Below are 12,157 nucleotides of genomic sequence, written 5' to 3'. Positions count from 1 at the left end.
TGAGAGAGGCCCGTGAAAAGAACTGGATCTGCAGCCAGCAGTCAGCGGCGTGGGCAGCCACCTTAGAGGTAGATCCTCCGGCCCCAGTCAAGCCGCAGCTGACATCTTGCCTACAACCCCCCAAGAGACCCAAGTCTGAAGCACTCAGTCATGTCAGCCCGAAATTCCTGACCCCAGAAGCTGTCAGATAATAAATGTGTCTTGTTGTTCTGAGCCATTAAGTTTGGGGGTACACTTGTTACAAAACAGGAGATAACCAGTGCCTCTAGTACAAGTATATAGGAGTACAAGTTGGTGTATATAGGAGAGCCACCTTGTATAGGCTTGTTAGGCCAGGAAGGCTTCCTGGAGGAGGAAACACTTGTGCCGAGTCTTCAAAGGTTCATTCAGACTGGGAATGGCAGGCTGAGGCATAGGAACCTGGATATACCACATCAGAACAATGGCAACAGAGGAAGGATTATGTGTCAATTGTGACCCAAGTCGACTAATCGTCGTCAGATGGGGCCTTCCTTGTGGACTGCTTAGAAACTGAGGGGAACAAATGTATTCCAAGAGCTGAGATGAGGACCTGGCCTTAGCTGGGGTGCAGTAATTCACCCATTCCTCTCCCCCAGGTCAGCCTCAGGTTCACCCTGGAGTGGTTAGGGGGGCAGATCCAAGGCCTGCCCCTGCCCCAGACCTAAGACTTTATGTCACAGCCTCATCTGTAGATTGTACAAATGGCCTGTGAAAGTTTGAGAAGCCCCCTGCACAGGACAGACTCAGGCTCCTTGCTCCAGAGCCCCCGGTGATTCATAGGAACAGCTCTCGGCAGGGGAAAGGTAGACAGCAGCCTTGGAACCCGGGGACTAACGGGGCACCTGGGTGGCTCAGTGGTTGAGCATCTACTTTTGGCCCAGGTTGTGATCTCGGGGTCCTGGGATCAAGTCCCACATTAGGCTCCCCACAGGGAAACTGCTTCTCCCTCTGCCTGTGTCTCTGCCTCCCTGTGTCTCTCATGAATAAATAAATAAAATCTTAAAAAAAAAAAGAAAAATAAAGAAAGAAACCAGGGACTTGTAAAAGAATCAGAAAACCATCTTGCATGGTGGTGACAATCGACTTTCTTACTTCTACGTTCTATTTTTAACCTGAGGTCTTCTTTGAATAAAAATAAAACTTAAAAAAGGAAATGAGTTCCTGTAATTTCCTCTTCTTTTGGTACTTGGACATCTCCCTTAGGACCGCCGTGCTCATTAATCTAGTCCCAAAGCAAATTGTCATTTTTCCTTAATGACTTCCCAAACTTTGCCTTATCTGATTAGGTGTAGAATTAAGTCTGCCTTGAAAAGCCCGCTTCCCTGCCAGCTGATTTTCTCCAGGAAGACCTGGAAGGAAGATTGATACTGTGGAGGAAGCTGAGTGGATCAATGAGACGAGGTTTCCTTTGTAACACTGCTCGATTTATGATGACTTCCTCGGCTCCGCTGCTACCCTGGAGGCTGGCTGGAGAGTGAGGCACACTGCACGGAGCTATAGCTTTCCCATCTCTACCCCTGGAAGGGTCTCTGCCCCTGGAAGGTTCGTCCGGCCTTGTGCTCACCAGTCCTCAGGCTAGATGTGTAGTCTGAGCTGAGAGCAGTAACCCAAACTGTGAGAGAGACTCATTCTTCTTAAACGAGGTGGTAGGAGATCTCTGTGTTTATGAATTTGGGTAGAGCAGAAAGCATGGCCAAATAGAATGGCCTTCTCAGAGATGAGAGCCATGTGGTGGCAGTGCACCAAACGGCCCAGGAACAGATGGATCCTCCTTTGAATTCACACATGTCATTTATTTGTCTCTGATTCTTCTTCTTCTTCTTTTTTTTTTTTTTTTTTTACTCATTTTTAAAATTCAGTATGTTTAAGCTAAAAAAAACAAGTGAACTCAAGCAGTTTACCCATTTTTCCCACCTCTGATCCTTCCACCTCTGGCCACCACCAGTCTGTTCTCTGTATTTATGAGCTTATTTATTTGTTTATTTAGATTCTACACGATATTTGTCTTTCTCTGTCTTAGTTCACTGAGCATAATGCCCTGGAGGTCCATCTGTGTTGTTGCAAATGGCAAGATTTCATTCCCTGTTATTGGTGAATAATATTTTATGATATGTATTGTATAGAATATTTCTTTTTTTTTTTAATTTTTATTTATTTATGATAGTCACACAGAGAGAGAGAGAGAGAGAGAGGCAGAGACACAAGCAGAGGGAGAAGCAGGCTCCATGCACCGGGAGCCCGACGTGGGATTCGATCCCGGGTCTCCAGGATCGCGCCCTGGGCCAAAGGCAGGCGCTAAACCGCTGTGCCACCCAGGGATCCCCTGATATGTATTGTAAATATGTATATGTAATTGTATTGTAAAAAAGTATATTTACAATATGTATTGTAAATATATGTATACGAATATTATGAAATATTATATCATATGTGTGTATACACACATATATACATACACACACATATATATACATATATACATATCACATCTTCTTAACATTCACCTATTGATGGAGTTCTTTATATATTTTGGAGATATGATTTGCAAATATTTTCTCTCATTTGGTAGGCGGTCTTTTCATTTTGTTGACAATTTCCTTTGCTGGGCAGAAGCTTTTTAGTTTGATATAGTCCTGCTTGCCTGTTTTTGCTTTTGTCGTTTTTTTTCACTTTTAGTGTCAGATTTAAAAAAAAACATTGCCAAAACCTATGTCAAGAAGTTTACCACCTATGTTTTCTTCTAGGGCTTTTATGGTTTCAGGTCTTAAACTTTCAAGTCTTTAATCCATTCTGAGTTAATTCTTACGTATGGTGTAAGAAGATGGTCCAGTTTCATCTCTTTGCATCTGGCTGCCCAGTTTTCCCAACACCATTTATTGAAGAAACTTCCCTTTCCCCCATTGAATAGTCTTGGCTTCTTTGTCATAAATTAATTGACTGTACATGTGTAGGTTTATTTCTGGGCTCTCTATTCTGTTCTGTTGACCTATGTCCATTTTTATGCTAATACTATACTGTTTTAGTTACTATAGCTTTGTAACATAGTTCGAAAAAGGGAACATGATGCTTTGTTCTTCTTTTTCAAGATTGCTTTGGCTATTTGGGGTCTTTTGTAGTTCCATACACATTTTAGGATTGTTTGTTCTAGGGCAGCCCTGGTGGCGCAGCAGTTTAGCGCCGCCTGCAGCCCAGGGTGTGATCCTGGGGACCCTGGATCGAGTCCCACGTCAAGCATCTCTGTATGATGCCTGCTTCTCCCTCTGCCTCTCTCTCTCTCTGTCTCTATGAATAAAAAAATAAATAAAAATAAAAATCTTTAAAAAAAATCTTAAAAAAAGGATTGTTTGTTCTAGTTCTGTGAAAATAATGTTATTGGAATTTTGATAAGGGTTGCATCGAATCTGTAGATTATTTGGGGGGTAGTATGGAAATTTTATCAATATTAATTCTTTTAATCCATGAACATTGAATAGCTTTCCATTTATTTGTATGTTCTTCAATTTCTCTCATTAATGACCTGTAGTTTTCAATATGTAGGTCTTTCACTTCCTTGGTTAAATTTATTCCTAGGTATTTTATTCTTATTGATGCAATTATAAATGAGATTGTTTTCATAATTCCTCTTTATGATAGTTCACTGCTAGTGTAAAGAAATGCAACAGAGCTGTGTATTGATCTTGTATTCTGGAACTTTACTGAGTTCACTTCTTAGTTCTAACAGTTTTTTGATGGAGTCTTTAAGGTTTTCTAAATATAGTATCACGTCACCGGCAAATACTGACAACTTTACTTCTTCCATTCCAATTGGATCCATTTTATTTCTTGCCTAGTTGCTCTGCCGAGGACTTCTTTTTTTTTTTTTTTAAGATTATTTTTTTATTTGAGAGAGAGAGAGAGAGAGCAGGAGTAGGGGGGAAGAGCAGAGGGAGAGAGAGAAGCAGACCCCCTACTGAGCAGGGAACCCAACATAAGACTCTATCCCAGGACCCTGAGATCATGACCTGAGCTGAGGGCAGACACTTAACTGACTGAATCACCCAGGCGTCCCTCTGTCTAGGACTTTTAATACTATTGAATAAAAGTGGTAAGGGTGTCTTGTTCCTGATCATAGAGGAAAAGCTTTTAGCTTTTCATCATTTATTATGATGTTAACTGTGGGCTTGTCATATATGGCCTTTATTATGTTGAGGTATGTTTTGCCCACTTTATTGAGAGTTTTTACCATAAATTGATATTGAATTATGTCAAATGCTTCTCTTGCATCTATTGAGATGATCATATGATTTTTAGCCTTCATTCTGTTAATGTGGTGTATCACATTGATAGCTTTGCAAATGTTGAACCAAGCTTACATCCCTGGAAAAAAATCCCACTTGATTCATGGTGTACGATCTTTTCAATGTATTGGTGCATATAGTTTGCTAATATTTTCTTGAGAATTTCTGCATCTGTATTCATCAGGGATATTGTCCTATAATTTTTTTTTCATGTGGTGTTCTTGTCTGGTTTTTGTTATCAGAGTAATGCTGGCCTTATAAAATGACTTTGGAAGAGTTCCCTCTTGTATTTTTGGGAAGAATTTGTCCCTGATCCTTTGCTAAGAAAGGAAGGACCTCTTGTATACCCAGTCAGCATAATAAACATGATTATCAAAGAGGACGAGAGGCACAGATAAATTCAGAGTATTCTTGAGCAATCAAAGGATGGGATTGTGCTGCACTGTGACATATGCTCAAAGACACATTTTTCCCCCTACTTTCTAGTCCAAGTGTGGTAAGACACTGGCCAGAGATGGGATGAGGGGAAGAGAATGCAAGTCTTCTTAGATAAGTAGCATTTTACTATAGTTATTTGGGGATGAAATGTCATATTATTTAAGATAAGATTCCCTGAATCAGACAGCCCACTCCATTATTTACTGGCCCATAAATCCTTTACTATGGCACTTGGTATACAGAGCTTAATAAAAATTTAACAACAGTTATTGAATGCCCTCTATAGGAGTAGTAAATATACAAATGTTAACAGTAATATTATTAGCATTATTCTACTGTGGTTTTCTCGTAGAAGTGATGCACATTTTCACAGTTTCCTTGCCAGGATCTAACTACAGAGCTGAAGATTTTCCTTTTTCTTTCTTTATCTCTTCCTTTCCTGTTATGCATAGACACAGCCCAATTCAAACCTGAGTTTCCCAGGAACACACTTGAGTACCGTTTCCTATGCCTTTTTCTCAGACCCCATATCACTGTGCTGGGCTCGAGGCTGGTGTTTCTCTGAGATTTTAAGGGGCAAGCTGGTGTTCTCGGAGGCCAAGAGGCATATATTCTTTATTCAAGAATTTGCATGGTGCAGGGGGGGCTTAACCCTAAGCAATCTTCAGTGGTGGTGGTGGACATGGCCATCGGTGCCTTGCTCTTGGCCAGCCACTGTGTTCTATCAGGTTCCCTCAAAAAGAAATTATGTGTATAATCTCAACATCTACAAAGAACCTTCACAGCAACACCTAGACTTAGATTAGGATTTGATTAAAGAACTGGGTATGATAGCCAGGACAACAAGTTAACACATAAACCTGCTATCACAGCAGCTGTGGCTGGAACCAAGTCATGGGGCCCACGTGGGGTTAGGGACCTTCACTTTGGCCTCCGTTGCCCTGTGCTCCAAGCAGTATGGGAGTAGGAGGAGTGAACATGGCAAGAAGGTGGGTGAATGAAATGCAATCAAATGCTGGCTGAAAATGTTTGCAGCCATATAGAAGGGGCTTTATATGATTATGCAAGTCTGATTCACAGTCTTGTAACGTGTTATTTATGCAGAAGAGACACCAATTAGTGTTTTTTAAAATTTCTCTATAATTATCAAACCAGAATCTTTTTAAAACTTGCATTGTTAAGCATGCCATATCCAGATGTTCTGTCCTAAGCCAGTGAACCCTGTTGAGAATGTAGACAATCTGTTCCAAAGCCCTTCTGCACCGCGGATTTCAAAAGCAACTTTAAGGACTTCAGAGAATGAATTAATATTAGCAGTAATTCTGGTGTATGCTGGTTTGAGGATCTTCTAGAGTTTACAATACAGATTCGTGGATACTATAAGGTATCTTTCCCTTAACAAGCTATGTAATCCCATATTCACTTGAAGACACATAGAAGTTCTGGGTCATTTCTCCTGTGAACATGCACACACTCTGCCAAAGAAAAGGGAAAAAGCAACAATGATCCAATGTTCCAGGCCCTGTTCCAAGTCCTTCACATGTGTCAGTACTTAAGACTCAGAACAACTGCTATAGAAGAGAAAACTGAGGCACAGAGAGGTCAAACAACTTGCCCAGGGTCTCACAGTAGTGAGCAATGGAGTCAAAATTCGAACTGGACCAAGCGTTTATGGATCTGAATCCATCCCTAAAACCATGTTGCTGACCTGGCTCATCTTTTTCACCATCAATGGCCATACAGCAGGTTTCTCAGCCTCCGTACTGCCGACATCTGGGGCTGGATTGCTCTTTGTCCTGACGGTTATTCTGTGCATTGCAGGATGTTTAGCTACACCCCTGGCCCCAACCTCCTGAGGCCAGTAGGGGCCCCCCACCAAGTCGTGACAACCAAAAATGTCTCCGGACACAGTCAAATGTCAGTCTCAGCTGAGAAGCACTGCCATAGAGTGAGCAGTTATTTGGAGGCTACCCTGGGGTTCAAAGCAAGTTGTGTAATTTACAGGCTTTTATTGTATCTTGGAAAGAATATATAAATCATTGTACTTATCCACTTTTATCTTATTTTTAAAAAGACTTTTTATTTATTTGAGAGAGAGCATGCTCACAAGCAGGGGAGGGGCAGAGGGAGAGGGAGAGGGAGAGGGAGAGGTGGAGACTGTCACACAGACCCCCCACTGAGTACAGAGCCCGATGTGGGGCTTGATGTGGGGCTCGATCTGACGACCCAGAGATCACAAGCTGAGCCCAGATCAAGGGTTGGATGCTCAACTAACTGAGCCACCCAGGCGCCCCTTCTCCACTTTCAAAACGAAGAATAAGAAACACAGAAGTCTTCTGTAAGTGTGTCAGTAAGTGCAATGGAAATATACTCAGGTCTTTGTCACAGAGGCGGAAAGGGAAAATTGGAAAGATACGAAATACTCAGCGAGTGAGGAAGAAAGAAATGTGTCAAAAAAAAAAAAAAAAGAAAAGAAATATAAGTATCGAGGAAGAGCAGGAATAAAAACAGAAGCAGAAAATACATCTCCCCACTGCCCCAAACAGAGAAAACATTACAATGGAGCTAACCTGTCACTAGCCTGAATTTGGGTGGACTATGCGGGGTTTTCACTTCTGTGGACAGTGAGGCCAGGCCCAGATTTCAATCAATCACTAGTGAATATTGATTGCTGGTGACATTTCCCCTCAAGCCCAGGTAAGTAGCTGTACTCCCAGAACCTGAATGCCCATAGGCACTGAACCGTCTGGCCGGTGCCCTCTGCCAGGACGTCACTGGGAGGAAGGGCTGGGGCATCAGAGCCTCTCCTTGCCCGTCACCATCCCTTGCATCTTCTGCAAGAGGACCGCTCTAGGTCAAGAGCAGGCGGGAAACTCCAGATCTGGTTTCGGAGGTAAAATCAGGAGCACTTGTCAGTCAGGCAGCAGGGGGGTGGGGGGGGACCCCTCCCTCCAGGCCTGCCCGCTGTGGCAGGAGGGAGCCGACCTGCTGCTCTGGGAGGCTTTCCAGGGGAGAGGGCAACTAGGGTTACTCTTGGAGAGTTTTTACCAAGATTACATGAAATAAAATGTAAAGAAATCAAGGCAAACAAGTGTGCCTCATCAGGAATTACGGGGTCGTGGAACACGCCAGCTCCTTAGCCCTGCAGTGTGAGGGTGGGAGTTAGGGGCCGAGACCCCTCTCTGGAAAGTCTCATTAGCACGTGAGGTGTGTCCTGACCAGCTGGTGGTGAAGACACTGATGTCTCATTTTTTTTCTGAATGACTAATCTCCCCAACCACTTGTTCAGGTCACTAAATTGGGGTTCCATGGAGCAGTGTGGGAACATGTTTTTGGGCGTGGGTGAAGTCTGCATGCGTGGGACTCATTGTGATTAGCTCTTCTGGAAGAGGCTTGGGTGCCTGGTCTGCCCACAAACACCCCTCCCCAACGTTGACTGTGTCTCATCCCAAGCTCGCCCTCTCCATTTCCCACTTCCCAACCTCACACAATCTTTAAAATCATGTCAGCTTCCGTCCTTTCAGGGCTGAACCCTTCAGTGGCTTCCCATCACATTTCTAGTAAAATCTAGAGTTCTGCCTGTGGTTTCTGAGGCTGGCATGGCCTGGCCCATGTCCGCTGACTCACTTCCTACCCTCTGAGCTCATGCCTTGGGCTCCAGTCACTGTCCCTCTTGCAGGGACCTGCATGTACGCGCCTCCACCCACCTCCCCACCCCGGACAAGACTCACCTTCTCTGTCTCTGCTGGAGACCCTTCCCCAGCTACCAGCATGATACGTTCTCGAGTACCGCCTCCTGGATGCCTTCCCAGGATGCCCCATCCTGCTGTACGAGCCCCGCCCCCATGTTCCCGGAATGTGCCCACCACTCCCTGCTCCCTTAGTGTTTCCTCCCGGATGTGCAAGCTCTAAGAAGACAGATATTTGTTTTTCTCATTCAGGGCCCAATTCCTGAGTGCCTGGAACAGGGCTGGCCGTCCACTGAGTGCTCCTCAAATGTTTGCTCAGTGACTGTCCTGCTGTAACTCTCCTAGCCCAAAGAAAAACTTCCAGTTTTTCTTCCCCTTGCTTCTAGGATTTAACACATGAGGTTGAACTCTGACCCTTAACTCTGGTCTTCTCCAGACCCTGTTGCTTCAGGCCTACCCAAGGACCTGGGTCCTCCTCTCCAGGGCCAACTGCTCAGAGTGAGTGCCCCCCACACAATCACCACGTGGCATCTGATGTGTTTTTTCTGCTGTACTTGGCACAGACCCATTTCTCCCATCCTCCCAAACTTCCCCTTCTCTTATTTCTCCCCATTTCCCTCCAACCCTCCAGACTCACCAGTTACTAGATTTTTCTTAATGTTGCTTTAAAAGTCAGTAAAAATTCAGCACTCGGTGTCCACAGTGTAACGTACCATGTCCCTACCTGTGGCATTTCTTCATCTCCTAGAAAAAGGGGTGTTTGAAGATGGTGAGCCCAATCATTCAGGAAAGATGTCAGGACTATCCTTTTTGTGACTGCGGTCTTGTTTCGGTCTGTTAAGCTGTGCTAGTCCTAAAGCGCTGAGCCCTGGAAGCACTCTTGAGTATTAGGACATGGAGCAGCATACAAATCATGAAATCTTGTAAGAGAAGGGGTGCCAGGGTCACCGTGCAAGATTGGGCAGAGGCTTAACATGATCAAAATGCTTCTGGGAAAGTGTGATTGGAATAAACCTTGAGAAGCATCACATTCAAGACTTGCCTTAATGCACCGAGGCGACAGGCTCACTGGCCACTGCGCCTGCCAAGAGAAGGCAGCTGGGAGCACCTGTGGATGTTGAAGGAACCTGTTGGGAGGGGTAACCCTCTCTTTGTCTAAAGTTTCAAAGCACGTGAAGCTTTGGATCTGAGGGATAGAGGGTGGCTTTCCTAGAATTCTCTCCTATTCACAATAGTTGAAGATAACTGAGGCATGGTGCAGCCTGATGCATCAGCTACCCCAGCGTTTTTGGCTTCCTCTGTGTCTTTGACTACTTGATGCACGCACCGTGAACATGCGGAGGGAATTGTGCCATTAAGTGCACCCTGCAAAGCTTCTTTGGCCTTTTAAAGATGACTGGTTACTAAACAAGATGCTAATTCTTATGATCATGAAATCCCTGTAATTCTAGATGGCTCTAGAGCTAGCAATGACTGTGTATTCGTCGCAGGACACACCACACAGTGAATGTTTGCTTGCAAAGTCTTTATTCCAGTTTGCCTTCCAGTTTTGCTGTCCTCTCTGGGTAATTGCTTTTCCCCCTTTATTCGGGAAGACTGCCATTGGAAAGAGCTAGAATCTTACCCTGAAAATAGCAGCCAGCTTCTTTTCCTGAGTTAGTCTTCAACTTGATTTTGAGTTAAATGGGAAGTTTGCTTCAAATTCTGAATAATGTTTCCAGCCTGGTCAAAGTTAAGTTGTATTATATTCTTTTGGAGAAAAGAATCCTTCTTTTTGTGAAAGGATTCTTCTTCTTTTTCTTTTGGAGAAAAAGAATATATATAATTTTGGACATAGACAATACCGAGATCTCCAAGAGGCCCCGGTTATAGGACCCTTCTCAGTTATTTTTCTAAACAACTTGAGAACTTAAGCAAAGACATGGAGGATGTTGGCCAGAATATTCCCTCTGTCTCTGATGGAACCTGCCTTGCAAGCTATAACTTTGTAAAACCCAAATGGGCCTGCCGACCAAGCCCCAGAGCTGGGTAGGCAGGGCTGGCCCAGGGCAGCCTCCTAAGGTCAAACAAAGACAGCAGTTCTTGGAGAGTGTTGGAATGCTCACTCGAGGAGGGAGTGCAGGGGCAAGTTGAGAATTCCTATTTAAGCTTCCCGAACTCACCAGCCACATATTCCCATCTCTCCTGGGTCAGGTGGGGTAAGCAGTGTTGAGAGGGCAGGTATTTGTGTAGAGAAACCAGAAGTGAGGAGAGGTGCTCCCCTGAAAGGCAAGAGTATCAGATCACTTACTTTGGAAAGTGTTTCATTCATTCATTACCCAAATGTTGGCTGGGCTGCTACTTTGTAATAGGCACCAAGTGTGCTAACATAAAGATGAAAGAATGTTTCTTTCCTCAAACAACAATCTTGTAGAGAACTCACACACCCACATACACGTGCACACACACACACATACACACACACACAGGAGTGGTAACCAAGTTTGTTAGTGAAGCTGATCAAGGATGTGGGAACCACTCATGAAAGGTCTTTATGACATACTAAAGAGCTCTAACTTCATCTTTTGGGTTAGTGCTTTCCATTAGTAGTATAATGAAAACCACATATGCAGTCTTTAATTTTCTGGTAGCCATATTAAAAAAATTAAAAGAAACAGGTGAAATCCATTTTAATAATATAACTTATTACCACAATATGTTCAAATTATCCCTTTAAAATACTACCATCATAAAAAATTATTAATGAGATATTATACATTCTCTGTTCTAAGTCTTCAAGCCCCAGCACACATTTTATACCTACAGAATATCTTGCTTTGGTGTAGCTGGGTTTCAAAGCTCCCTGGACAGCACTAATATAGACACTGATTATTAACCCCATTTTACATATGGAGACATTGAGGCTTAGAAAAGTTTACTACCTCCAAGAGAATTGACCCATTTTCAGCATGGCTGCCTAGGTTACTTTGCCCACTCTTGTTCTGCAAAAAGCAAGATTAAAAACTAAAGCCTAAGCTAAAAATTAAAACCAACCTATAGGGACGCCTGGGTGGCTCAGCAGCTGAGCATCTGCCTTTGGCCCAGGGCATGATCCTGGGATCCAGGATTGAGTCTCACATTGGGCTCCCCACAGGGAGTCTACTTCTCCCTCTGCTTATGTCTCTGCCTCTTTCTCTCTCGCTGTGTCTCTCATGAATAAATAAATAAAAATCTTTTAAAACCAACCTATAAAAACTGAGTAAAGGGATCCCTGGGTGGCGCAGCGGTTTGGCTCCTGCCTTTGGCTCAGGGCGCGACCCTGGAGACCCGGGATCGAATCCCACGTCGGGCTCCCGGTGCATGGAGCCTGCTTCTCCCTCTGCCTGTGTCTCTGCCTCTCTCTCTCTCTCTCTCTCTGTGACTATCATAAATAAATAAAAATTAAAAAAAAAAAACTAAGTAAAAACTATTTTTAAAAATATTTTTCAAAGTATCAAAATGCCATAAAGGTAATAAGGACATACCAGGCAAACTCTAAGGGAAGAAAGGAGCCAAAAGAGTTCTGATAATTTTGAAGAAGGCAAGAGAGGAGAGAAGAAGAAACACACATTGGAAATGTGGGACAAATAGAGTGCCTAAAATAGGATCATCACTAGGTCAGGACAGAGAGCAGTGCACCACCCCGTATGCTGTGCAGCTCTGGTCATAGTGGTGTCATAGGTTGTGGGCATTGAGGCAAATGCATCATTTCTG

General features: G+C 43.7%; 1 protein-coding gene across 4 annotated transcripts in view; it reads left to right on the top strand.

Annotated features, from left to right (window-relative positions):
- Positions 1-12,157, top strand: part of AGPAT4 (1-acylglycerol-3-phosphate O-acyltransferase 4) — a 127,763-nt gene that overhangs the window by 65,327 nt on the left and 50,279 nt on the right. The gene's annotated exons all lie outside the window — the stretch shown is intronic.

The sequence above is a fragment of the Canis aureus genome, chromosome 1, assembly GCF_053574225.1.
Source record: "Canis aureus isolate CA01 chromosome 1, VMU_Caureus_v.1.0, whole genome shotgun sequence".
Lineage (NCBI taxonomy): Eukaryota > Metazoa > Chordata > Mammalia > Carnivora > Canidae > Canis > Canis aureus.
The sequence above is the reverse complement of the archived record's forward strand: the minus strand, read 5'-3'. Positions and strand labels throughout refer to the sequence as shown.